The sequence below is a fragment of the Eupeodes corollae genome, chromosome 3 (genome assembly GCF_945859685.1).
Source record: "Eupeodes corollae chromosome 3, idEupCoro1.1, whole genome shotgun sequence".
In the NCBI taxonomy this organism is placed as follows: domain Eukaryota; kingdom Metazoa; phylum Arthropoda; class Insecta; order Diptera; family Syrphidae; genus Eupeodes; species Eupeodes corollae.
Window position 1 is genome coordinate 41,402,023 of NC_079149.1, and position 26,099 is coordinate 41,428,121.

The 26,099-nt window shown below is 32.8% G+C and overlaps 1 protein-coding gene across 5 annotated transcripts in view; it reads right to left on the reverse strand.

The window, feature by feature from the left end:
* The window catches only part of LOC129952541 (transient receptor potential cation channel trpm), a 329,137-nt gene that overhangs the window by 301,298 nt on the left and 1,740 nt on the right, over positions 1-26,099 (reverse strand). The gene's annotated exons all lie outside the window — the stretch shown is intronic.

Consider the following 26,099-nt stretch of genomic DNA (forward strand, 5'->3'; position numbering starts at 1 on the left):
TATTTTAAAGCAGACTTCATATTAGCTCCCTAATAGGTGTCCCTAGGGGATAGTCTTATAGGCAGACACAATCTCTCACCTTCTCTGCACACAGACTTCATCTGGGAGACTACCTTTTTGATTATCCCAGCGAACTAGCTAAGAAGGATATCAAATATCTTCTACGTTTTATAAAAAGGTCAAAATGGTTTGACTTGTATGAAGTAATTCTCTAGATTCATGTGGTATCACAATGAGCCCTTTCTTTTAGCCTATAAGTGTGTTGGTTCTGTATCCACAGCCACTTTAACCTTACCTAACCTAAGACCCAAGAAACATATCTTTGGGGCTGTGAATGATCACCAGGCTTCAATTTTCGCTTAATTTATACTTTTTAAAGATGGATATGCAAATCAGTAGGCAAAATACTGCATAGTGAGGTGTATGAAACTTTTAATTTATGTAACAGCCGGAATATCGATGAACGAAGAAGGTATGCTATGTTCTGTCGTAAATCGATCTATTTTCTTAAAGCGCGAATATTCAACTGATATTATGATACTTGCAATGACAGCTGAGTTTGACAGGTGTCAAAAGCAAGCGTTACCAGCATTAAACCACAAAATTAATGGCTCAATGCGTATAAAAATAGAAATGCATACTAAATTACCAATTTTTAACTTAAGTTCCCCCAAACTCACAAAAATAATTTTTTTTTATTATCAACATGTTGATGTGTTAATGTTTAAATCTGAATAAAAAAATATACCCAAAATAGATACAACAGCATTGTTTCATTGCCAATTCCTTTTATACTCCTACCTAATATTATTTAATATTAAAATGACATTATCTAGTCCTTTGTCTTTTGCTCACCATGTTGATGGTGTTTTGTTTTTGTTTTTGTTTTTTATTACAAACTTATTCCAAAAAACCAAAAACACCACATCTGTTTTAGTCGGCCAATCGATTAATTTTCAAGGATAAAACCCGACAATGCCAAAAGGGACATCGTTAATTTGTCATCTTCTTGTTGTTTAATTTTATCGTCCTGATGTGATTGCCATGGGTTGGTACGGTCGTCGGTTGGTGGTGTATTGTATATGTTAGTTTAAATGAGAATTTGTACAGCTATTCATTTGTTGATATAAAACTGGTCATCAAATCTGTCGTAATGTTATGTTCATCTTTAACAAAACAAAAATAACTTAACAAGGATGAAAAAAAAAAATTCTTTTTTTTTCCGTAACTTCATTTCCATTACTTTTTATTTGAATTAATCCACCATACATACTCGTATACATGTGAGCTTTTAGTTAAATGAATATACGACGTATACCATTGTAGTGTAGCTTAGAACACTATAAATGAAGCCATTTATTTAGGCGCGTACTGTAAAAAGAAAGGGGCGCTGAATTTAAATTAAGTTCAAAAAGTTAAGTTCTTTTTTATTGTCTTAAATCATTTTTGATGTGAAAATTCAAGATTGTAAACAACAATAACGTGATAAATAAAATAATGAACGATTCTGTGTTTCCACAAGTTTTTACATTTCTTAATATAGATTTAATTTGTTATAATTGCTGTAATTACCTCTCCCTTTGATTTTTTCCACGATTCAGGCAAAAGTCATAAAATAGTGTGTCATTTAGCAATTATATAGGAGCTTTTATTTTATTAAAAACAACTCATTAGCCAGTTCTTTCAGTTTAATCAATGCCTAGTGCTTTTCTTTAATTACATTAAATAATAATATTTAATACAACGTTATTTCATAATGCAATTTATTGAGTATCGATTCACATATTTTATCAAAAAATTAGCAAAGGAGACAATTGCAACCTCCTGGATCTGACAACACTGCCTTAACTTTTTTCAATTTTTCATTATAAGTCGTTTTTTTTTTAGCTTAAAAAAGGGTTTTGAACAAAGTCCGCGTATTTCAAACATGCTTTAAATATTCTTTGAGCAAACTGTGTTCTGAGCGCTCAGAAAAATTTTGAAACGCAACTGAACACATCACTGTTAATATTTTACATTTTTCAATTAACTTTTAATTTTGATTCGAAACTTAAATTTAAAATGGAAAACCTGAAATAATCAAACAATCATCTGTTTAATGCTTCTGCTTAACATTCAACTCGGTTTGCTCAGTTTTTTCAATCTGAGCTTATAGAGTGCGTTCTAAAAAAGCTCAGAACACGTTCAGAACGAAAGTTCTGAAGGTTGAGAGATAAAAAGGAACACAATTTTCTTTTTAGAAGTTCAAATGCTGCTGTAAACTAAAAAAATAAAAACGCCTAATAAGGGTTTTGCCATAAGAGGTTGAATAGCCCGATATTTGAACAGCTGTCCCTATTGAGTCTTCCTTCTTTTAACTTTTAAAAACTACGTCTACAATAGTAAAAGTGGAGGACAATTTTAACTATTGATTGAAATTAGTGATTTAGGAAATAAAAACCGTAAGGAACAACTGAGTGTATTGCTGCTTCGACACGTAGTATTGATGAAAGCTCAGGTTTGACGACTTCTCATCAATCTCTAAAATAAAACATTCCTCAACCGATATATTATTGACAAAGATTATATAATGCGATTTATTTAGTTATTGCTACACTTAAATCAATGTAGATACCCTGTGACACCTTGAAAGTATTATAACTTTCCTGAAAAGTGAGTGTTCTACCTATGGTTTTTTCTGTTGTCATTTTGTTTGATAAAACCTAAAAGACAATTTCTTGCAGGGTCTTTAAATTTGGCCTGGCTTTAGCGGTGCGATCAGTCTATAATCAATTTTGTAAGAGAAGAATTATTTTGTCCGTGTTATTTCTGGAAGAGAAAGTTTAAATTGAACACTAACATATTTTAATTTAACTCATTTGGGGTTATAGGGAACTTCCTGTGGTAAAGCATTCCACATTCGCGTAGTGCGGCTAAAGAACGAATCTTTGTATTTGACAGTACGGCCGAAGTTGGGCTCGTGGGTATACTGATGGGCATTTCTAGAAGCGCGAGTGTTACGGTTGAACTGTTTAAGGGGAGGAATGCAACTGGCTATTTCACTAAAGCATGAGCCATTAAAATAACGGCAAAAAGGGTCAGACAAGAGACCTTACGACGATATTCAAACGGAGTAAAGAATCTTATGATGATACTACCATCTATCAAATTAAATGCTCTACGTTCAATACTATCCAAGAGGCTTCATTAAGTTGCAGGGGCACCAGCCCAGTGATGGGAATTATACTCAAGCTTTGGACGTATGTAAGCCTTGTAGATAACAGCCAGATCAGAAGGGGTAAAATATTTCTTGTATCGCCTAAGGAAACCCAAACATCTTGCGGCATTTGTGGCGACATCGCGTATGTGATCATTCCACAAGAGGTGGTTGGTGACACACTTACCGAAAATATCGAGTTGTACAGTCTCATTAATGCAAGTGCCCTCCATGGATAATGGCAATGGGAGTATATCTCCCTTCAACGATACAGGACAGCATTGCGTTTTCGAAGCATTAAATTCCACGCGGTTTCTTAATCCCCATTGAACAATGCTGTTAAGGTCGGAATTTATTGAGCTTATCATATTTTGTCGTTACAGTTCCACATACGAAGAAGATGGATTTGAGTCTGAAAACGAATATGAAAAGCTAAGAGTACTATCGTCAGCGAAACAATGTATTGGAATAGATGTTGCAGACAGAAGATCATTAATAAAAATGAGAAAGAGTGTTGGAGATAGAATAGAGCCCTGGGGCACACCAGCATTTATTTTGAATCCATCCAATATTACTTCCCATATTTGAAAATTTGGTATCTGGGGTGTCATTCCGTAATTTCCGAAACGATAATCGTCAAAACGATTATCATTAACGATATCGTCAATAATTTGGTTCACGTAACTTTATCACTATCGTCTCGTTCAATCGTTTTCAGTATAAGTTCGTTGAGTATATTCCAAATGTCAAAATGAACTCAACGAAAGATAATTCTTGTTCAATAGCTTGAAAATGTTATTAAACTTGGTTTTTCTCTATGGGGAATTTCGAAAATTTTCAAAAAACGTATTGTTAATAAACATACCATTATACCAATTATTTTGTGATGTTTGTTGTTATTGTCACTTTTTGTGTTTTCATTTGTTGCTGCCGAAGATAAAACAATTATGTGAAAATGTTTGTTCAATGTCTTATATTTTTGTAAATCAGCTGCAATAATAAACCCAATTTGGTCAAAGGTAAAGAAGTGAGGGCTTAATTTTATCCACAGGGAACATAACTTGGCTTCAAAAATATTTAATGTTTCCAAAACTAATTTGGATTAGTGCTTTGTGCAAGAGCGATACAAAACTTGTTGCCTGTCGAATATACTAATGTTCCTACGCCCCAAAGTTTCAATAGTTACAACAAATTTGAATATTGAATGTATATATGTACATTATGTATGTAGAACGACAACCGTCTGGTAAATTTATTGTTTATAATATCATTATAAAGTCCTCTTTTGCAATTCCAAAAATACAAGTGTTTTATTTATTTAACAACAATTAAGAGAGATTACTAATGTTTTGTATATAAAAAATGCGTAACCGAATTCATTGTATTTTTTTTTTTTTTGAGTTTTTATTTTCATTTTGTAACAAAACTAAACTACACCGAAACTTTTTTGCTTCAATTTACTTAGTTGTCAATGGAAATTAATAGCAGACGATACCTACTTAGCTATCGTGCAAACGCTATCGTTTGGACGATATCACTTTGACGATTATCGTCTTACGTGAAGTGAGACTATCGTCGAAACGATATCGTCGAACGATTATCGTTTTACGGAATGACCCCCCTGGAATTTTTCGAAATTGGGAAAAAAATTCCTATGGAAAAATACCTATCGGCAACTTTTTTGTCATGGGAAAATCTTGTGTTTTTCTTTCTAAATATTTCCCCGTTATTTAATGTACTCAATTCTCAACAAAATAATAATGCAAATATTAATAAAAACGTATCTTTTTACCGTCGAATTCAACAAATACTCACCAAGTTCACGCTTTAATTAGTTTTGTGAAAAAACGAGATATTGCTAATGGTTTCACAACAAATCGTTCAAAATTTTGTTGGAACTTGCTCACGCGAAGGGAAAAATTCCTAGGTTAAACAAATATTTCCCAAGGAATTCCCGATAAGGCTGATTAAGATTTTTGCTTTGGTTTAATGAGAACGGTAAGATTTTCACAATTGATTTAAGACAAAAACACTGCCTGCCATTTTTTGTCTGCTCACAATAAAGCTGAACGTCTTTCTAGCAATAACACTTATATCTCCATCCGATAAAATATGTAGTCATTTTAAACAATCTTGACGTTTTTAATCTTCAAAATGTCCAAACATTTCCTTGGCTGGAATCTGTTCATATATATACTCGTAGCAGAGATCCGAACTGTCAAAAACAGATTTGCGTTTCTATTTTAGTTCAGACACACCTGAGAGCCCATTGGTATTTCTATGCGCGCAGAATAATTTAAGTAAAAAGCTGATACTTATTCTGTTTTGTTCGTTTGAAACAAATAAAAACATTTATCAACGGTTTTCCTCTGCAGTTAAAAAATAGATATTTTTAGAGTGTTTCAGTTAAATATTCAACAAACTTTGTGTAAAGTCTAAGTTTTTTATTATTAAAAATTTTTTGAATTGTTTTTTAGTCATAAGAGTCTTAAGTCTTAATGTACATATATTCGATCGTACAATCATTTCATTAATTATTTGACATGAAGATTTTGTAGCTCATTTGTATTTGATATTTGTAATAGGTTTGTTTCCTTCAAGTGTTGAACTGTCCTCTCTCCTTAAATTCGATTCTATTTGTACTTTCGTACACTCTGTCAAAATCATAAACAAACTAACCTAAAGAAATCAACCGTCAAATCGGCTGTGAAAGTGTCAAATCAATTGTCACAGAAAAAAAGTGTTGCCAGTTTAAAGTTCTGCGACTATCCTTTGTTATCAAAATTACAAAGAGCTTTTGAAAAAGTTTTTAAATCACTTGAGCTTATATGTTGTTGATAAGGCCCAACATTATATTTTATGGCTTTAAGGATTCTAATGAAAACAAACATAATTTAAGAATTAATGGAATGACAGAAAAACACGGCAAAATTTTTAAAACAGAAAAGCCATGATTTCGTATTCAAAGTCTTAAAAACTTTTTGAAAAGCTCTGAAATTCTTTACAAACAACTTCAATTATGAATTCAAAAGTTCTTAAACATTTCACAAGATTAAGTACAATATTACTTTTAGCCAAAGGCAAGGCGCAGAAACACATAAGCTACGACTCTGGTTAACATGTAAGAGAAACTTTACATTATTTAAGGCAGGAAATCCACTAGTGCCACTCAAGTGCCAGTTTGTCTTCTTGGTGCGGTAGAGCGGTAGATATAGCAGATGGATTAAACAGATTTTCTGAATAGGGGAAGATTGTATCTGATTTGAATACATAAATATGTGTGGCATCAATTTGTCCTTTTTTTTCTTTAGGCTTTTTCAACATTTCTGATAAATTTGAACGAAATGTGTTTTTTTTTTGCGTCTTGTGATGGTAAATACTACAGTAGTTAAGGTAAGGTAAGGGAGGTATTAGAAGTTGAAGACCTGTGTCAATGTTATAGGGATCTTTGTATATCTGATTACGCAACAGTTGAGGAATTCTGCTTTACGACTTGTATATTAAACGAACTTTTTGAGTTCATTTGAAATTTATTTTAAAGGTTTGTTCAACACTTGAATGTTGATGTTTGCAAATTTACCCTACCCTACAGCATGTTGTCGAAGTCAGAGCAAATGTCTATTTTTTTAGTGAATAGGTTTTTGAATTTGAAAGTAGTTTTCGAATGAATACAACAACGACAACACAAACGAAATTCAACCAGACATGTTTACTAATGGGGTATCGTATAAAAGACCATTGAAAAATTAACTTAAGAGGGATCTAAAGGGAGACGAAGAAAAAATATTGGAAAAAAAAAAACAAGCAATTGCTTTAAAATACTTGTTTTTTATTGAGCTACGACGCAATATTTTACTTATCCTGTTTTTTTTATAGTTTATTGTTTATGCTGATGTGGATGTGAATGTAAAGATGAAGGACGAAAACTATACCATAAAAATAAACGAAAGAAACAATAAAGTAAATTCAAGAAAACATAAAACTACGCTTCGTTCACACATTGTTGCTAAAGTCGTGTAAACGTAATTTATTTAACTTAAGGCAGAATCATTACTGAATAATGTGAATGTATATTTGAATCCAACAACAATATTAATAAAACAACAACTTACAAAGAAACAAATGCTTTTTTATGTTTAAGATACATAAAAAAGTCGTAATTTGAATTAATGACTTTGATTAAAATTATTTTTCAATAATGACGGACTTTATATTTAGGACCATCATCACGCGATGTAACTTTACCTTTAAACAGAACACAGAGGTGGTAGTGGCTGTGAACTGTGAAACTTGCGGGAATTAAAATTCAATTATTATTATTATTATTTTAAAGCCAAAAGTTTGTGTAATTAAAAAGCAAATATAAGGTAAAAGATGTAAAACGAAATAAGCTGAACATAAAAAAGTTATGCTTTCCGACAAATTGAACACTAAATTTAACATAGATGCCAAAAAATATAGTTTTGAGACTTCTAAGAATTTGAAATTCTTATACAGATATGGGACAGTGTAAAGTTGGATATCTCAAGTTTAGAATGACACAAAGAGAAGGCAGTCTTTTGGGAATACAATCTTTTATTAGAGACTGAGACTTGAAGTTTTTAAATCACCAATTATTTAAATTTGAAGAAAAACAATCAATCACTCCATTTATTGGTATTATTTAAGACTTCATGCATTCGTTGCATTCTTTTTAAGTGTTTGCATTCACTTAGGGTCATTGCATTCACTTGAAGTCCTTGCAATCTTTTGACTTCCAAGTGAGATTTCATTGCACAGTTTCGAAATTTCAATTTTTATCGCTTGGTAATCGAAAATCGGTGTCTGACACCCAAAGTTGTTGTGGAAGGTGTATGGGCCGCTTTAGAATATTTTCATCTACATACGGTGAGTAGCTGCGTTTTTGTTGGAACCGTTGTATATTTATAAACATTCGTTCGTTAAAAAAACTCGACGTATATTTAATTTCAGTCATGCACAGGCCTCACAAGCCGGCCATAAAAAGGAATTTTTAAGTGTGATAAAAACACAAGTAATGCCCAGAGACCCACTGGCAGCTTTTCAAACAATCCATAAGGAATGATGTAGAAGAGGTGCTAGGTTTCTCACAGCCACCACCAAAGAACTCCTGGTTTGACTCCAAATTTGTTCTGGCAAACAATGCCAAAACGATGGCATGTGGCAGCAAAGGAGGATACGATCTTCTCGCCAGCTCTACGTCGACAAGAGAAGGGATGAGAACCGCTTTATCATAAGAAAGAAAGAAGCCCATCAGCAGCGTGAAGTCGAGGAGATCCAGGGATGTTTTAACAGGAAAAAGGTGCGAAGCTTTTATAGGAGAGTCAAAAAGAAAAGAACGGGATTCACTAGCAGCCCATGAGTCTGCTAAAAATCTGGATAGATCATTTGAACTAGCTGCTTAATGGTAATGAAGTCGACGATTCCGCCAGCAAGCAGCCACGGCAAATCCATCTGGCTAATAATCTAGAGTTCCACCCACCCGACTAGAGTCATCACCAGCTTGAAGCTGAACAAATCGGCTGGTTATGACGGTCTGCAGACGGAGCTTTTAAAGTACGCTGGAGCAGATCTGGTAAAGAGCATGCACTAGCTAGTTACTAAAATTTGGTCGGAAGAAAGCATGCCCGGCAAGTTTAACCTAAGCATCATCTGCCCGATCCATACAAAAGTTGAGCCAACTACAGAGGCATTATCCTTTTAAACATCGAATACAAGATCCTGTCAAGCGTATAATCTGAACGCCTGCAGCCATTTACTGACGAACTAATTGGCCCTTACCCGTGTGGCTTCAGGCCTACCATTGACCAAATTTTTACTCTACGCCAAATCCTGGAAAACTCTTAAAAATATAACATTGAAACACACCATCTTTTCATCGACTTTAAGGCAGCTTATGGCAGTGTAGACATGAAAAAACTATACCGTGCCATGTGCCCTACTAAACTGATACGGCTTATCAGGATGACGTTGAAAAATGTTTGTTGCTTCGTCAAAATCGGAAAAGGAAGATTGGATAGAGTCTGAGGCGAAGAAAATGGGTCATGACATTAACGAGGACGAAATGAAGTATTAACTGTCGTCAAATAGAGTCGATTCATACCGCAGACTTGGTCAAAACGTGACAATTGGCACGTATAACTTCGAGTTGGTAAACGAGTTTGTTTGCCTGAACACTGCTTTTAATTCTGCAAACGACATCAGGGCCCTTGATAATCGCTGTGTCTTTGGCCTAAGCAAGCAGTTGAGCAAAGAGACACTGTACAAAACCTTAATCATCCCAGTCTTTCTGTATGTTACAAAAACATGGACCCTCTCCCAGGCGGATGAAGGATCTCTTGGTGTCTTCGAGAACAAGGTTTTGCATACGATCTATGGTCCGGTTTGTGTCGACAACCAAAGTAACATCTGACGCAGAAGATATAATCATGAGTTATACGAGCTGTATAGCGACTTGCCACTGGTCAAAAAACTGCGTGTACAACGCTTAGATGGCTAGGGCATGTCGAGCGAATGAACATCGCAGCTTCAGCTCGTAAGGTATTCAACGCCAAGCCTGACGGAACAAGAAGCAGAGGCAGGCTTCATCTATGGGGGAGTGGTCAAGTTGAAGCAGACTCACGACTCAGACTCGTATTCGAAACTGGAGGCAGCAAGCTAGAGATCGAGTAAGCCTGCGAACATATAACTTGAGGCCCAGGAGCACAATGCGCTGTAGCGCCAAAGAAAAGTAAGTAAATCATTAACTGATTGTTATTAATTTTATGGTATTTTTTATCTTTTCAAATCCAAACAAATGTACAAAAGTAAAATAAAATAAATTAAATTATTAAATAAAAGTGTAAGGACTTCAAAAGAATCGTTACTTCAAGTGAATGCAAAGATTTCAATAGAATTCCAAGATTTCTAAAGAATGCAGTCTTTCTTCAATTCAAATGATTGCAAAAAATGTTTACAAGCCTGTTCAATGTTCATATTCAACAGCTTTAATTTAAAACAATTTATAATGAAAGTTTGTTAAAAAAATTTTTAAAATTTTAAAATTTAACCTTCGGAGAAATCCCCGAATGAAAAATTCTGCTACGAATCATAAAAAGAAAAACAATCAGAAGATCCCGTAGCATGATGGTTAGTGCGTTGGACTGTCATGCAAAGGGTCTGGGTTCAATCCCTGCCTGTGCCACCTTAATTTAAAAAAAAATAATTTTCGCGGGTACTGCCTCTTGCGAGGAGTTGACAAATCCTTCAAGAGTAATTCTTGTCATGAAAAAGTGCTTTCTCAAAACTAGCCGTTCGGATTCGGCCCAAAATTGTAGGTCCCTTCCATTCCTGACAACAGTACTCGCACACAGGAATGGTTGAGAGGTGTAAGTCACTAGGCCCTGGTTCACAACGGACTGTTGCGCCACCCCATTTGATTTGAATCAGAAGATCCGAAGGGATTTTAAAAAAGCATTGCCTGATTCAAGAAAATCAGCGTCCATTTTTAAAATCAATTGTTTAATGTCGAAAAAAGTAATCAACACTCCAGAAAATAAAATCCCTAAATTAAAAAAAAAAATCCCTTAAATTTCCCCAAAATAATTTTTTAACTTTTTTTATTGTGGAAAAAATGAGTTTTGCGACTAAAATAGGTTCTCATCAACTTGTAACATTGATGTAATTGAAAATATTATATGAAACTACTAATTTTACTGCTAAATAGAACTAAAACATTTTCGTCTTCAAATGAAAAATTCCCAAATGAGTATGTTTATTAATGGTCTGGTGGCACTGTCCTTTCTATCAGATTCATTTAGTCAAATTCATAATTGTGTTTTGTTTTTTAAACTAAATTTGAATTTTGAGTTTTTGAAGTTGTTTTTATAAATGGATTGGAATAGTTATTGCTGCAGTTGATGAAGAGGCAGTGCAGCAACAGGAGATGAAAATGCGAAGAAGGCGACTCAGGGACACATGGAGTATTCAACTCTGAAATTACTTTAATTTGTCCATTTCCTTGATATCTATTGCGGATTTAGAAAGACCTTCACCCTCAACAAAGACGCCTTCAAATACGTGTTGAAAGAACTTGAAGCGGAGCTGGAGCCAGCTGTGTTATCAATATCGATAACACCAATGTGTCATACAGTTTATTCTGTTGGTGTTTATTTGTTCTTTTTTTGGCCTTTAAAATCGTAAATAAATAAAATTATAAATAAAAAATGACAAGACTAAGTTCAAGAAACTCACATTTTTTCAAATAACTGATTTTATTAGTCTACAAGAGGAAAAACCTGTCGTAGAAAAGGACAACATATCTCAAGTTTTTTCGGGGCTGGTGATACCAAAATCTATGAATTTCAAATTTCGTACCAGATTTTCCACTACGATTGGAACTTGTAATAGATTTTTCGGGATTCGTAGTCTTTTTCTATTACGACGTAGCTCGTGATAGGCATAAATATACCCTTTTTTAAATGAAAGGTATCATTTTTAATAGTCCAATATTTGGGAAGCAGAACTATACCATTGATAAAACTGAAACAATACACGCTTGATGTTGTTTTAATTTAGTCACAAAAATGGTGTACTTTTTGCAGTAACAGTTCTCAATTTTTGAAGACTTTGGAAAAGTTTTGCTGACCGCAAAAGAGCTCAAGCTGATCACAATTGAGACCGTGTTTTTTTAACTCCTTAAAACTTTCTGTTATGAACCACGTGAAAGGTCTAAGAATAGTCCAAGCCAATACTTTACAATGAAGTCAAGGTCTCAAAATGAAGGTTATTGAGGACAAAGTCTGCGAATGTGCGACATATACTCAAAAACACCGTTGAAGTGACAGTTAGTTCAAAAATAGAAAGCAAACAAACCCCACTTAAATTGTACTCAATTGTCAAAATTACAATTTAATTACACAGGGTACACCTCAGACCTTGTCACAGGTCCATACGTTCTTGAAGTAATTTTAAGTTGAAAAACTTAAAAGATAATATTTTACTTTCTATTACATTTTCGAGTAAAATTTAAAAGGATTTTATGATTTTGGAAGAACTTATTTTAAACGGTCTGTTTCTCTGATAATTTAAGACTTATTCTTGATTTGTTTATTGATCGGAACAAACTTTCAGTTTTATAATAGTTTGGTTAAAAAAATAACTTATTGAGTACTATTTTGAAGCCCAATCTTATTTTTTAAAAACAAAATTGTTTTACACCAAACTAAAGGTTTTAAACAACTGAAATAAAAAAAATGAAATTAATCACTGAAAATAATTACTTTATTTTAATCTCTTGAAATAGCACTACTTAAACTAATTAAAATTACTTAATTAAAAGGGTTGCTATTATATTTCTTATGCTGATTTATCCTTTAGATGCATCTACTTTAATTGATTATCGACTTTTTCACTGTTCATTCAGGTTTTTATTTTTAAAGAACAAACAAAAAATGCCAGAAAAACAACTACAAATAAAGTTTTAATAAATTAAACTTTGTTTTATTAGCCATTTCGATTTAAAACATTTTCATTCGATTAAAAAGCTCATCATTTATTTCAAATTCCATTTATTTTTCCAACAAGTCAATTTCCATGTATTTTATGGACTACTTTGAATTTCATTCCTACATCGATAATTTGATAAATGAGCAATTGTACAATTAATTTCCAATTCTGATTTCATAATATTTAATTTATTATTTTAAGTGCGGGAAAACTAAAATAAATATTTTAACAAATGATTATTGTTATTACTGTTGTTGTTGATGTTGTTTGAATTTGTGATAATGATAATAAACATTATAGTCGTTGATTAACACCATAGGTAAATTAAATTAATTACTAACGAATTTCTAAACACAATATAAATGAATGTTCATATAACTATAATTTGTTTTCATTACGAAATGAAAATGAAAATTTACGAGTAAATGTTTGTATGCAAAAACAGTGAAGAGAAAAGTTGAGTTTTATTCGAATAAAACACGTTTGAAATATCAATAAATGAGGTGAAGTATTTATTTCAGTTTGTTTTTTCTTCTTCCTAGAAAAAAAAATACATATTTACGTAAGTTTAATTAATAATGCATTTTTTGTTGTTTTTTCTCATAATTAAAAATGAATTTTTTAAACATGAGCTCTGTTTATTTAAATTCAAACAACAAACATACTTATTTAATCAATCTGGAAAATCTCGAAACTTGCGATTTTTAATGATTTTTTATCTATAGTTAAGTTTCTTTATTGATTTCTCAATTAATTTGCAAGCAAGCCACTTAAATGTTGATAGGTAAAGTTTATAGAGAGGATATTGTTTAGGTAAATTAATATAATATAAGTAGGTACACCTGATTTATATCGATATTTCGTAATCATCTAAATCAAATAGGTAACATCTGTGATAGAAATATTGGATTCAAGTGGGTTCTTCAAAAATATACTTAATTTATTTCCAAAAGATTGACACAAAGGTAAACATTAAAAATTCGTGAAGGAGTTAAAAATTAATGAAAATTATCTTAATTGAAATGTGCTTATCTTCGTTATGTTAAAGAAATTTTTTGGTTTGACTATTTGAAATTCTTCCATGAGATCAAATATAATACGCTCTCAAGTTGAAGCCATTGGCTGATCCAAGGGGAATCGAAGGAATTCCCTTTAGTTCAAAATACGATTAGTATTGCGTTCATGGATATGAACCCGATTGTATTTTGAATTATTAATTTTTTGTACATGAAAACAAAATCTGTAATTTATTTTTTAATGATTTATTGCTAAAATTACTACTTTTAACTGAAGGCTAGACTAAGAACATAATATGAATTGGATATTCAGCCCTTTCCCAAGACTTCATCAACTTCTGACCAATAGATTAACCAGAAGGAGTCATATGAGCCATAAAGCTTATACAGTCAAGTTGTTCAAGTAAAGATTTCATTTAAAGATTTGTTAGCAATTTAACGACATTCACCAAAAAGCGGTATATAATAAATAATAATAGTAATAACTAACATTTTTGTTTTCACTCAATTTAGAATTTGAGAAAACTTTAGTCATGCTCTAAATTATTTTCATAAAATTTGTTTCTAAGAAAAAGAGTATATACAGTTGTGTTCAAAAAAATAGGAGTGTCTGTTCTTTTTAGATTAAATCGTGACTCAAAACTTGTAGGTATAATTTTTTAAATTTTGTCTTTCTTTTGTACAAAACAGGTAAACCAGTCTTTTATTATTATGCTTAAAGACTACTTTGTTTAAAACAAATAAGGTAGTAAAAACATGAATTTTATCAAAATAAAGCCAAAACGAATTGTTCAAAATAATAGGAGTAAACAAAATAAAGTATAAAAAACTAAAAAAAAATATTCAATATTAAGATTTTGTTGTCAGTATTTTGTGGAAAATCCTTTGTTTTTTATAATTGCTGCACATCTGCGTGGCATAGAGTTCAAAAGGGCCTGACAACACTCAATTGGAATTTGGTTCCATGTTTCCTCGACTGCGTCCCACAACTGCCTCGAATTCAAGGGTCTTCGTCGAGAAACATCCCTTTTCACATCTGCCCATACATTTTTAATGGGATTGAGGTCAGGCGACTGAGCTGGCTAGTTCATGACCTCAACCCCATTGACCCGAAACAATTCCTTGGCAGACTTACTGGTGTGTTTCGGGTCGTTGTCTTGTTGAAATACCCATTTAACTGGCATATTCCAACTCGCATAAGGCAGCATCACACTGGACATTATATCCACATATGTAAACGCGCTGGTCCATCGTGAAATGATTTGATGTATGGGGCCAACACCAGCATATGAGAAACTGCCCCATGCCATCACTTTAGCACCTCCATTCTTTACCGCGTTAATGGTGTACCGAGGCTTAAACTCGGAATTTTCTGGACGTCGGACGAATAAAACAATTTTGGTCTCGTCAGTCCACAAAATGTTTCGCCATTTCTCTGCAGGCCAATTATCATGGCTTCTTGCAAATTTCAAACGAGCGGCTACATGTTTTTTTGTAAGTATCGGCACTTTTCGTGGACTGCGAGCGGAAAGATTGTGTTCCACCAATGGTCTTCTTATTTTTACGCTTCTTACTGGCAGTCCTAGATCTTCCTGGACCATCTTAGAGGACCCAAAAGGATCCTTTCGGCTGTAGCGAACAATACTACGATCGTCATTTTCACTCGTTTCTCGTTTCCGTCCCCGGGTTTCGACTTTATTTTCATATTTTACAGCATTGGCGATCATTTGGTCAGAGCACCTCAACATCAACTTTATATCCTTATACGTTTTTCCTTCATTTCGCAATTTTTTTATGATTTCCCGTTTTTCGTCGGTGCAGTGCTTTCCTCGGCCCACTAAATAACCAAACTTGTTTAGATATTCGATATTCCAACTATTTAATATTCCTATTTTAATTTAGTTACTTACTGTTTATTTTTTTAAGTTTTTGATTTTTTTTTACGTACAATATAACTCACACTCCTATTATTTTGAATAGCCTGATTGAGAGTAAAGATCATTTGATCTCTGGTTACCAATGTAAACGGTTATGAATTGCAAACCCGTTCATTGTTTTATCATCTTTAACGTCCCGTTATACTTACCGGTAGAGAAATGGGCTGATTACCAGTATACACATGGTAAGAAAAACACTTGAGCAAATTTTGTAAAAGCACACCTATTATTTTGAACACAGTTGTATATATTTTTCAAAATTCCCATAGCAAGGCAATAAAAATAGCTTCAATTTATATTCTTTGAAGACTTGTAGCAATTATATAATTCGCAATTGCTCTATGTAGCTGGGATTATATGGAGTTTCGATTTATTCGATAAAATATGCGTCAAGACAAGGTGTAATGGTCATCTTCTGATGAGCCCCGCCATTACATCGGGGCGAAATGCATATATGAATACTTTTATGCTGGTTTATATTTATTTTTATTTTCATAATTTAAAAATCATATTTATTAAAATATATTCAGGTTCTTAAGAAGGAACCTAGAATAAGAATGGTTAATTTAAAAATATGTGATTTTTTTAAAACTTTCTCTAAATTTTGTATTCCTAATTTGGCTTCTTTCTACAAGAAAAACATATTTTTGTATTGCTCCAGAAGGGTACCCCTCATGACCGATTTCAATGATCTTCTTTTTCGGTGCAAACTCTTTTCGATGATCAAATGGTCAAATTTTGTTTGATCATCAAAAATGTCTTTTTTTATTTAAAAAAAATATTAATTTTGTTTACAAAACTCGATAACGCTTTATTTAGTGTTTACCAAAAATATTCGTAAGACAACATTTAAAATTTAAAATTTTCGAAAAAAAAATAAATTACATTTTTAAATCTTAAAATATAGGAAATATTTTTAGAGACTTTTTGGAAGACATTAGCAAGTTCTAGCGACCTAGTCGTGCATTTTATTTCTTTAATAATTGATTTTCTGTTGAATACAAAAGATCTTAAAAGAACTTACAAAATTAAATAAATTTACTTTTGAAGTGAATTTGCTTTGGATTTTTTTTGAACTAAGATTTAAACACGAATTTCAATACTATAAATGTCCCAAAAACAACAAAAGTGAACATTTTGTTAAACTTACGGCTAATTGAAAAACATGATAAATGTTTCAAATTTATTGATACAAAAGCTTTGAATCTCTTGAGCTTTGAAGTGAATAGAGATTCCGAAACTTGTAATTTGTGAGTGCAACACAAACGTTACTTCCCAAATTATTTGTTTACCTTAATTTGTTTTAATTTAATTTTTTAGAGAAATTCAATAAGCATTTTTCTCCCTACAATTTTTAAGTTTTGTTGACTCATTTAAGGTCAAAATACGAGTAAGGAGACTGATAGCGATAGTAATAATATACTATTTTGTTTTCGTTCTTAAATATGGCATATTAAGAAAACTGTTGGTATCTTTGAATACTTTCATATGTTCGGAGTCATTCAAATTAATAGTTGCACCATACCTTGCTGGACAAAAGTGTTTTAAAATAATTTGATAACTAAAGTTTCCACTTTAGCAAATGAAATCTGTAAACGTATGGTTAAGATACACATTATGTTATTTAAATTTTTGTAGCCTCCTTTACAAAACATTAAAGAACATTTTTAACCGGTGAGTAAAAACTCATCTAAGCGTATTATACCTCCCCCCCTTGGTAAAAAGTCTGGATCCGCCTTTCGTTAAAGCAGAAATTAATTATGAATGCTGCTGGAAATGTTTATCGTAAAACCATTTTAGGCGAGCGGATGACCATTGTACCAGCATTTAAAACAACAAATTCTTAAATAATATCAAATACATTTTAATTGAGAAATATCAACAAATCTACAAAAAAAAATTGTATATAAAATAATCTTTATATATAAAAACCAATGCCACTTTTCCTTGTAATGTTATAACTCAGCAATGCCCTTACCGATTTGGCTAATTTTGATCTTAAATTATTCGTGGAAGTCCAAAGAAGGTTTGTACGTAGAGAAAATTTAAAAGAAGATCTTGAAAAGGTGTAAAATAAACATCTTTCTATACTCCCATATACGAACAATTTGTACTATACTTAAAGAAATCCCGATTTCTTGATTACCTTGAAAATGTACAACGAAGCTGTAATAATAATTGAAGATATGTGCCTAACGATTGTAAATAAAGCATAAGTATAATCGGGTATGACCGCACCAAATTGTGAGATACGTGTTTTTTTTATCGTGAATTGCAACATGAGCAAGAGTTCAATTCTAATGATTTACGTTTATTTGTACAATCGAATATAACCAAATTGAATATTCAGCAAAAACATGTGTATGACACAATCATGCAAGCCGTTTTCAAAAATACAGGTGGATTATATTTCTTGGATGCACCTGGTGGTACAGTCAAAACTTTCGATGTATCATTGATTTTAGCGACTATTCGTTAGGAACAGAATATTGAATTGGCACTTGCATCTTCGGGAATTGCTGCTACATTATTAGAAGGTGGTCGGACCACACACTCTGCATTAAAATTGTCATTTAATGTACGGTTGATTGAAACTCCAACTTACAATATTTTCAGAAATTCTGCTATGACAAAAGTTCTGCGATTAACGTCAATTATTTAATGGGATGAGTGCACAATCAAAAAATCAATACAAGCGTTTAATCGAACAATGCAAGATTCACGCGGTAATCAACAGCTGTTTTCGTAGTGCTCTGATATTGCTGTCATGAGACTTTCGTCAAACATTGCCTGTCATTCTTCCATTAACTTCTTCTGATGAAATAAACGCCTTTTTGAAGTCATCAGTTCTTTGGAGATATGTACGAAATTTGACACTGAACATTAATATGCGTATTCACCTACATAATTATGGAACTGTTAAAAATTGGTAATGGCAAAATACCAATCGACAGTACCAACGGATTGATCACTTCACCAAACAATTTTTGTACAATTGCGCAATCTGTAGATGAGTTTATTGAATGTGTTTTTCCGAACATTCTTCAGAATTACAGATATCATGATTGGTTAAAAGAATGCACCATTTTAGCACCGAAAAACATTCATATCAATGCCATTAATTTTCAAATTCAAGAGAAACTTTTCACAAATAATAGAAATAAGGTGGCTCAACAGTGCATTGAGAACAAGGTCCTAGGCTCTTAACCATTCGTGCTTGCTAGTACTGTTGTTAGCGACGGAAGGGACCTACAGTTTTAAGACTAATCCTAATTTGAGAAAGAACTTCCCATGACAAGAATGATTTTTTGTGGATTTGTCAATTTTTCGCAACAGGCAGTACTGGTGGAAAAAACTTAATATGGTACAGGCAGCGATTGAACCTCTGACTTAACAGTCCAACGCTCTAACCATCTTAACACGGTTACTACATTTCTATACTTATAGTTTTTATAATCAAATGATAACGGTAAAGCAATCGATAAAATTTAAAAAAAAATTCCATCATCGTAAATCTTCTACTTGACCGTCGAACTTTTCGATTTTAGGAGCTGATTTTTGAAAACGTTTTACAAATGAATTATGAAACCAAATAACGTTCATAAGCTCTACCCCTATACAGAATTATTAAGCCCTCCCACATAAGCACGATTCTTTTTTTGGTGTTCTTTCTTACCCTAGTTAACATAGCTTAACTGCTGTTTACTGATTCTAAATATATTCCCCTATATATAAGCATGGCATGATGTTCATAACATCTTCTGACTTATCACCCTATCTCTTCCTTCCAATTGCATCTTTTCACTATTGGGCTGGGTCTAGAGTGTTAAAAGACCCATGCCGATAATCAGCCTGGTTGGGGGCCCAAATCAAAAAATCACTCAGTCTCGAATGGAGTATCCGGAGACCTGGTGACCTAGGGATTACTGAGCTTTATATGTCCGTCTGCATCTTTGTACAGACGGACCTCTGTCTGCGAAAAAAATAAATAAACAAACATAGTAAACAGAAAAAAAGAGATATTTCCTCAAGACTTGGCACGGCGGTTAGTTTGTCGCTGAAGCCTGATGCCGTTACTCTTGCGGCCAACACAAGAAGGTACGTAATTAAATTTTCATGTTTCGTACCAGACTCAAACTGGTTTAGTTATCTTAGAATTGGCTAACCGTGTCCTACTATATCCCAGACAGCCGTTTTCACTTAACGTAATCTACATCACCGTAATGCACGCTCAGTCAAAAATATTGCTGCTGCATATGCAAATGGCGCTATTGATCCAAATGTATCGATTTAAAAAAGACGGAAAAACAAGCCACACAACACGAATAATTATGGCTATAAGTGAGAAGTTTTCTGACAGCGTAATATAACGTTTAGGCGAAGTTAATTGATCACCAAGGTTATGGGATTCAACAACATTAGGTTATTTTCTGTGGACTTCCGTAAAAGACCGTTTCTTAAACTTTTGACGCATTGAAATCCAAAGTGTTACCTTTCAAAATATGCGAAAAAGTTGTTCAAAATTAATTCAAAAGGTTTGCATACTGTGACAGGGTAATAAAACCTATTTGTTTTCGGACTGATTGAATTTAAGTTTTTTGGCCACACCAAACCGCAACAAAAATGTTAGGGGTTGTATAGCTTAGAGCATTTTAAGAACAAAACAACGTTTGTTTTAATAATTAATACAGATTCTTAGTGAAACTTTAAGTTATGTATGTTTCTAACATCCTGTTTTATCGCAAGTAACTGAGTTCTTTTTTATAAAACATTAACAAATAAATGTTTATTATCACCATCTCCGTCTCATTTTGAACAACAAATATTTTTAGCAACTAAGGAACGACTTTAAAAACCAAATTCAATTTTGGACCTATTTTCCATCCAACGATACAAATTGGGATGTATGAAGAAAACTTATACAAATCAAAAATATAAAATAAATAGTCCACATACGCCCTAGTGACCCAATGCAAGAAAACGGCTTTATTTTGTATTTATCTTGTTAAAAAATACATACATGACAAAGAATAACTAAGAAATGATAATAAAAAGCATCTTGCAGTTAGTATTAAGGGCATAAGCCCCAAAAACAAAAACTGGGTCTTATGTCCCTAGGACGTGTTTCCCTATTGCTTACTACAAAATCCTTTTTGAATTGAAGAAGAATTGTAAGTGAATTCTTTAATTTGTTATTTATTTAATTTTAACGAGACAAAGAGAACTTGAAAATGGACATTGAAGAGATTGCTAGAATTCAAGCTATTCAGTGTTCTTATCTCTTAGTGTTTTAAATAATAAAATTAAAATTATATAAAAGATAGCATCTGATGCATTTTAAAATGTGAAATCTTGTTAAAATTTGAAATTGATGATTTCACAAAACTTTATCCAATGTAATATTAAATAAACATTTATAATTCATTTATGTATATTTATATTCTATCCTCAAGTCGTTGGTAGAAATTTTAAGTTCTTGAATTATTTCCTACAATCTTCTTTGCTGGATGGTTCATGCAATAATGTTCTTGAAATTCGAAGCAGAGGAAAGAGAAAAGGAAAAGGTAATACAAATGTTAGCATTTTCTCCATCAAATATGCATTGTTTGTTTCTTGAATAAAACCTTAAATTCAAGCGGATGCTCACTTTCAAATGCATTCAAGTTTCTTCATTTTTATCTTTCTGTGTATGTGAGTTTTTTCTCCTTTGCCTCATTCAAGGATTTTTATTTTTATTTTTATTTTTGTAAAAAGATAATTTTTTAGTTTTTATGGGAAAAAATAAAAAAAAAAACAATAAACAAGGTTGAAAATGATACTGTAGCTTTTTTGTATTGTGTTTTGTTAACTTCTTTACTTTATGTGTTGTGCTACAGATTGTTGATTCCTTAAATAAGTTCAAAAGAAATTGAAAATTGTAATATTCAGTTAATTTTGGTACACAAACGTTTATACCTACAAATACTTCAAGATTGAGATAGTTTTTTTTTTATTTTTTAAACAAGGAATGTGTTTTCTTCTAAATATGCAAAAAATAATTCACTTAAACTTTTTACGAGCCTACTAAATATTTTATTCACGAAATCGATTTTTTTTAAATAAGAAATAAGGGTGTTCTATAGTTTATGCAAAATAAAAATTTTCCAATAAGTAAAAGCACACATTTAAATAAGTAAAAACGAAGTTAGATCGGCTTAAATGTGTTCAAATCGGCACTTGATTTCGTTTTATTTTGGATAACATAAAAGTGAAATTGGCAGAAAACTGATGAAGATGAAAAACCTCCACTGAGAATTTCAACAATAAAGCAAAGTTATGAATATTTTCAGTAAGTGTGTTAGCTATATAAGACATATTAGTTGTAGCCTATTAATATATGGAGGCAACGCTTACCCATATTACAATGGGAAGAAACTAAAAATAAACCTTAAAAACCTTTTTTGGTCACCTTCAAATCTATAAATATTAGTCGAGTGATATAGGACCCAAACTATGCAATCGTATTCAGATAATGATCTGAAAAATGATACATAATATAGAGGTGAAAAGACATGGTGAAATTCCCCACCAAATCTCTTTATAAAGCTTAAGTTCTATTTTGTTTTTTAGGTGGTGCAACAATGCGTTGAGGGCCAAGTGACTTACAAGTCTAAAAATTCTTGTGTGCGAATAATGTTGTCAGGAATGTTTCATTAGCTTTTTAAAAACGAACTTAAAATGATCAGTAAATGTCAATTTTCAGTCCAAAATGATGCCTAGGTCTGAAAAGTTAGAGAGTTTTTCCAATTTCGTAGTTTTTTTGATAATAAGCGCACAATTAAGGGGACATTACTATCATTATTATGTAAAAACACAGTGTGAAGACTAGGTAAGGCAGAAAGGGATTGAAAGGAGGTGTCGGTTTTGAATTCCTGAATATTGTAATGGCTGGGAAAGACAGAGTGTAGTAAGGAATTCAACATTCGTGTAGTACGGCTAAAGAACGACTATCTGTACTTGATGGTACGACCGAAGTTAGGCTCGAGGGTGTACTAATAAGCATTCCTGTTTAAGGGGAGCAATGCAGCTGGCTGCTTCACCGTTAAAATAACGGTAAAAGAGGGTGAGACAGGAAACTTAACGAGGATGTTTGAGCGACGCAAATGATGATATGATGGTATTATCACCAATCAATCTTAATTCTCTACGTTCAATACTGTCCAAGAGGCTTAAGTAAGTTGCAGGCGCACCAGCTTAGATATGGCAGTTATACTCAAGCTTTGAACGTTTATAAGTCTTATAAATAACAGAGAGATTAGAAGGGGTGAAATATTTCTTGCATCGCCTAAGGAAACCCGAACACCTTGCGGCATTTTTGGCGACATAGCGTATGTGATCATTCCACAAGAGGTGGTTGGTGACACATATACCGAGAATATCAAGGTATTCAGTCTCATCGATGGAAGTGCCATCCATGGATATTGGCAATGGGGGCATATCTCGCTTTAACGATACAAGACAGCATTGGGTTATCGAAGCTTAAATTCCACGCGGTTTTTTAATCCCCATTGAACAATGCTGTTAGGGTAGGAATTTAATGAGCTTATCATATTTTGTCGTTGTAGTTCCACATATGAAGAAAGGTGATGTGAGTCTGAAAACGAATATGAAAAGCTAAGAGTACTATCGTCAGCGAAACAATTTATTGTGTTTGAAGCTGCAGACAGGAAATCATTAATACAAAATTGAAAGAGAGTTGAAGATAAAACGGAGCCCTGCACCACACCAGCATTTTTTTTTTTGGTGGTTCGGACTTGAACCCATCCAATACTATTTGTTTTGAAAGATCCGAAAAGTAATTACTAATCCAATGAAGGAGGGTTTCGTGAAAACCAAAAGCACGCATTTTCGATAAGAGAGCCTATCAAATGCTTTTAAAATATCTAGCGCAATAATCTTACTTTCTCCAAAACGATGTTAAAATTTGCTCCACTGTTCGGTGAGATGAACCATGAGATCACCAGTCAACCTATTGCTGCGAAAACCGTATTGTCGGCCATTAAGGAGCTTTTGATCTTCAAGATATTTCTTGAGCTGATAACTAATCAGCGTTTTCATGACCTTGGGAAGAAGGGACGTAAGTGCAATCGGTCGGTAGTAAGAGGGTGAGGTAGATTCACCTTTTTTTGGGATTGGCTGAACAAATGCAGTTTTCCAACTACTTGAAACGAGCCCAGAAGAATAGGATAGATGGAAAAGCTTACGCAGTGGTTTTGCTAGCGTGGAAGAACACCTCTTTAGAATAATAGCGGGGATACCATCTGGGCCAGCGGATTTAGGAATATTGAGATCTTTAAGAACTCTCACCACAGTTCGAGTACGAAAAAAGATTGGTCCCATAGAATCATTTACGCGTTCAAGAACTGGGGAACTATCTGGTAAAGTAGAATTTTCGGCGAACTGCCTTGCAAATAAGTTGGCTTTATCAATAGGGCTAACTAAAGGAGTGTCATTGACAACAAACGTAGGAACCGAGGAAGAGGAAGAATTCTTCATGTTTTTTACAAATGACCAAAAATTCTTACTGCCTTTGGGACATTGCAGTATTTTTCGCCGTAATTTTTGGTCATGTAAAAATTTGGTCCTTCAAATATGGGCGTTGCAGGCCTTCCTGTCTTACTTAAACTTTTTTCGGTTTTCCTCAGTTGGGTTGGCTTTAAAACACCGGAAACTCACCTCTTTCTGCTTGATAACCTCTTTGCGGCTCGAATCGAACCATGATTTTAAATTGGATTTAATACTTTTAACCCTGTTCGGGATAAACGTTTCCATTCCCAAATAATTCATACTAGAAATCATATCTGCACTGGAGTCTACGTCGCTACCGAAGAAGCATAGCGACCAGTTAAAGATCCTGAAGAAATTATTGAGACCGTCCCAGTTGGCTTTCTCGTACCGCCAAACGGTTCTCTTTGGAGCTCTTTCCTTAACTGGATTTGTTTGACACGAGAAATTAGCAGATATGACACTGTGGTCCGATGTGCCTAGACTCTAGAGGCATTGAGTGTGTACTTATCCGGATCAGAAGTGAGAAACAAATCAAGTGTATTTTCTGCTACGAGTAGGCTCATTGACAAGCTGAGTAAGATGGTTAAACTCAGCAAAAATCTCATCTCTAAGAAATACATACAAACTTTTAAGAAATGCTATAAAATTGGTAAAATTGGTTAACGACTAAAAAATCTCGTTAACAAATAAAAGATTTTGAAATCAAACTATTTCATCATATGCAAAATATTGTTATTCATTTTTAAATAGTTTAAAATAATTCAATTGACAATTTTTTTAACAAAACACGAAAACCTAAAATTTTATAAGCAAAACAAATCGACAGACAGGATGGGAAATTATCAGTGTGGGCGCATCCCAGCCCTTTTTTATTTTATAATAACCAAGCATTAATTTAATTTGAATTAATTTTAATTGAAGTCGCTAGCGTGAGATATTTTAGGCCAACCAACATAGGTGTTAGCTATTATTTCTTATGTTTTAAATTTTAAATGCTATAGTGACGTTTTTGACGTTATTATCTGTACAACAAAATTTGTTTTAAGTCGATATCCTAACTGGTTCTTGAGATTTGGACGACGAAAAGTGGTATCCCAAACGTATAGTTGTACGTACGACATCTCTCTAACAATCTTTAATTCTTGGATTCTATGGACCTTGACACCCTGAAAAATGTCAATCTTTTCAATTCGAAAAACTGGCCCGATTGAAAAAATCTCTTATACGAAGTTAAATAACAAAATAAATAAACTTTATACAATGGGTCACTAGGGCGTATGTGGAATATTTTTCTTTTAATTTTTGAACTACATTTATTTTTAATGATTTCAAATGCCCTCATGAAAAATCTATGTACATTTTATAACCTTCTAAAATAAAGTAATTTTTTTGTTAAAAAATAGCTTCTTCAAGTTTTGAAAAAAAAAAAATAACAAAAACAAAAAAGAAAACCTACTTCAAGTTTTGAAAAAAAAACATAACAAACAAAACACACAAAAATACCAACGTAGCTGTACTCCAATATCATCTACTTATCTCCTATTTAAGCAACCTTCCCATTAAAACCTCTCTTCTTATCATATTTCTTACAAAATTCAAATAATGTGCCTCCCTTGCTATATTCAGTTTTTTTCTTATTTTGTGAATTTGATTCCAAGTTTAGAATTTCCAACGAAAAAATAAACTCAAAACTCAAATTTATACCAATGTGAAAAAAAAGAAAATTCCTTGAATTCTAATACAAAAATTGTACAACTCATTTTTTGAGCAAATATAAAATAACTTTATGCATGTGGGATGAAATAAATTAAAATGAAATAAAACATAAATACAAAAATACATTAATTAAACAACAAGAATCGATTCGAAGTCTACTATAAGTCGTACCTATATAGAAGT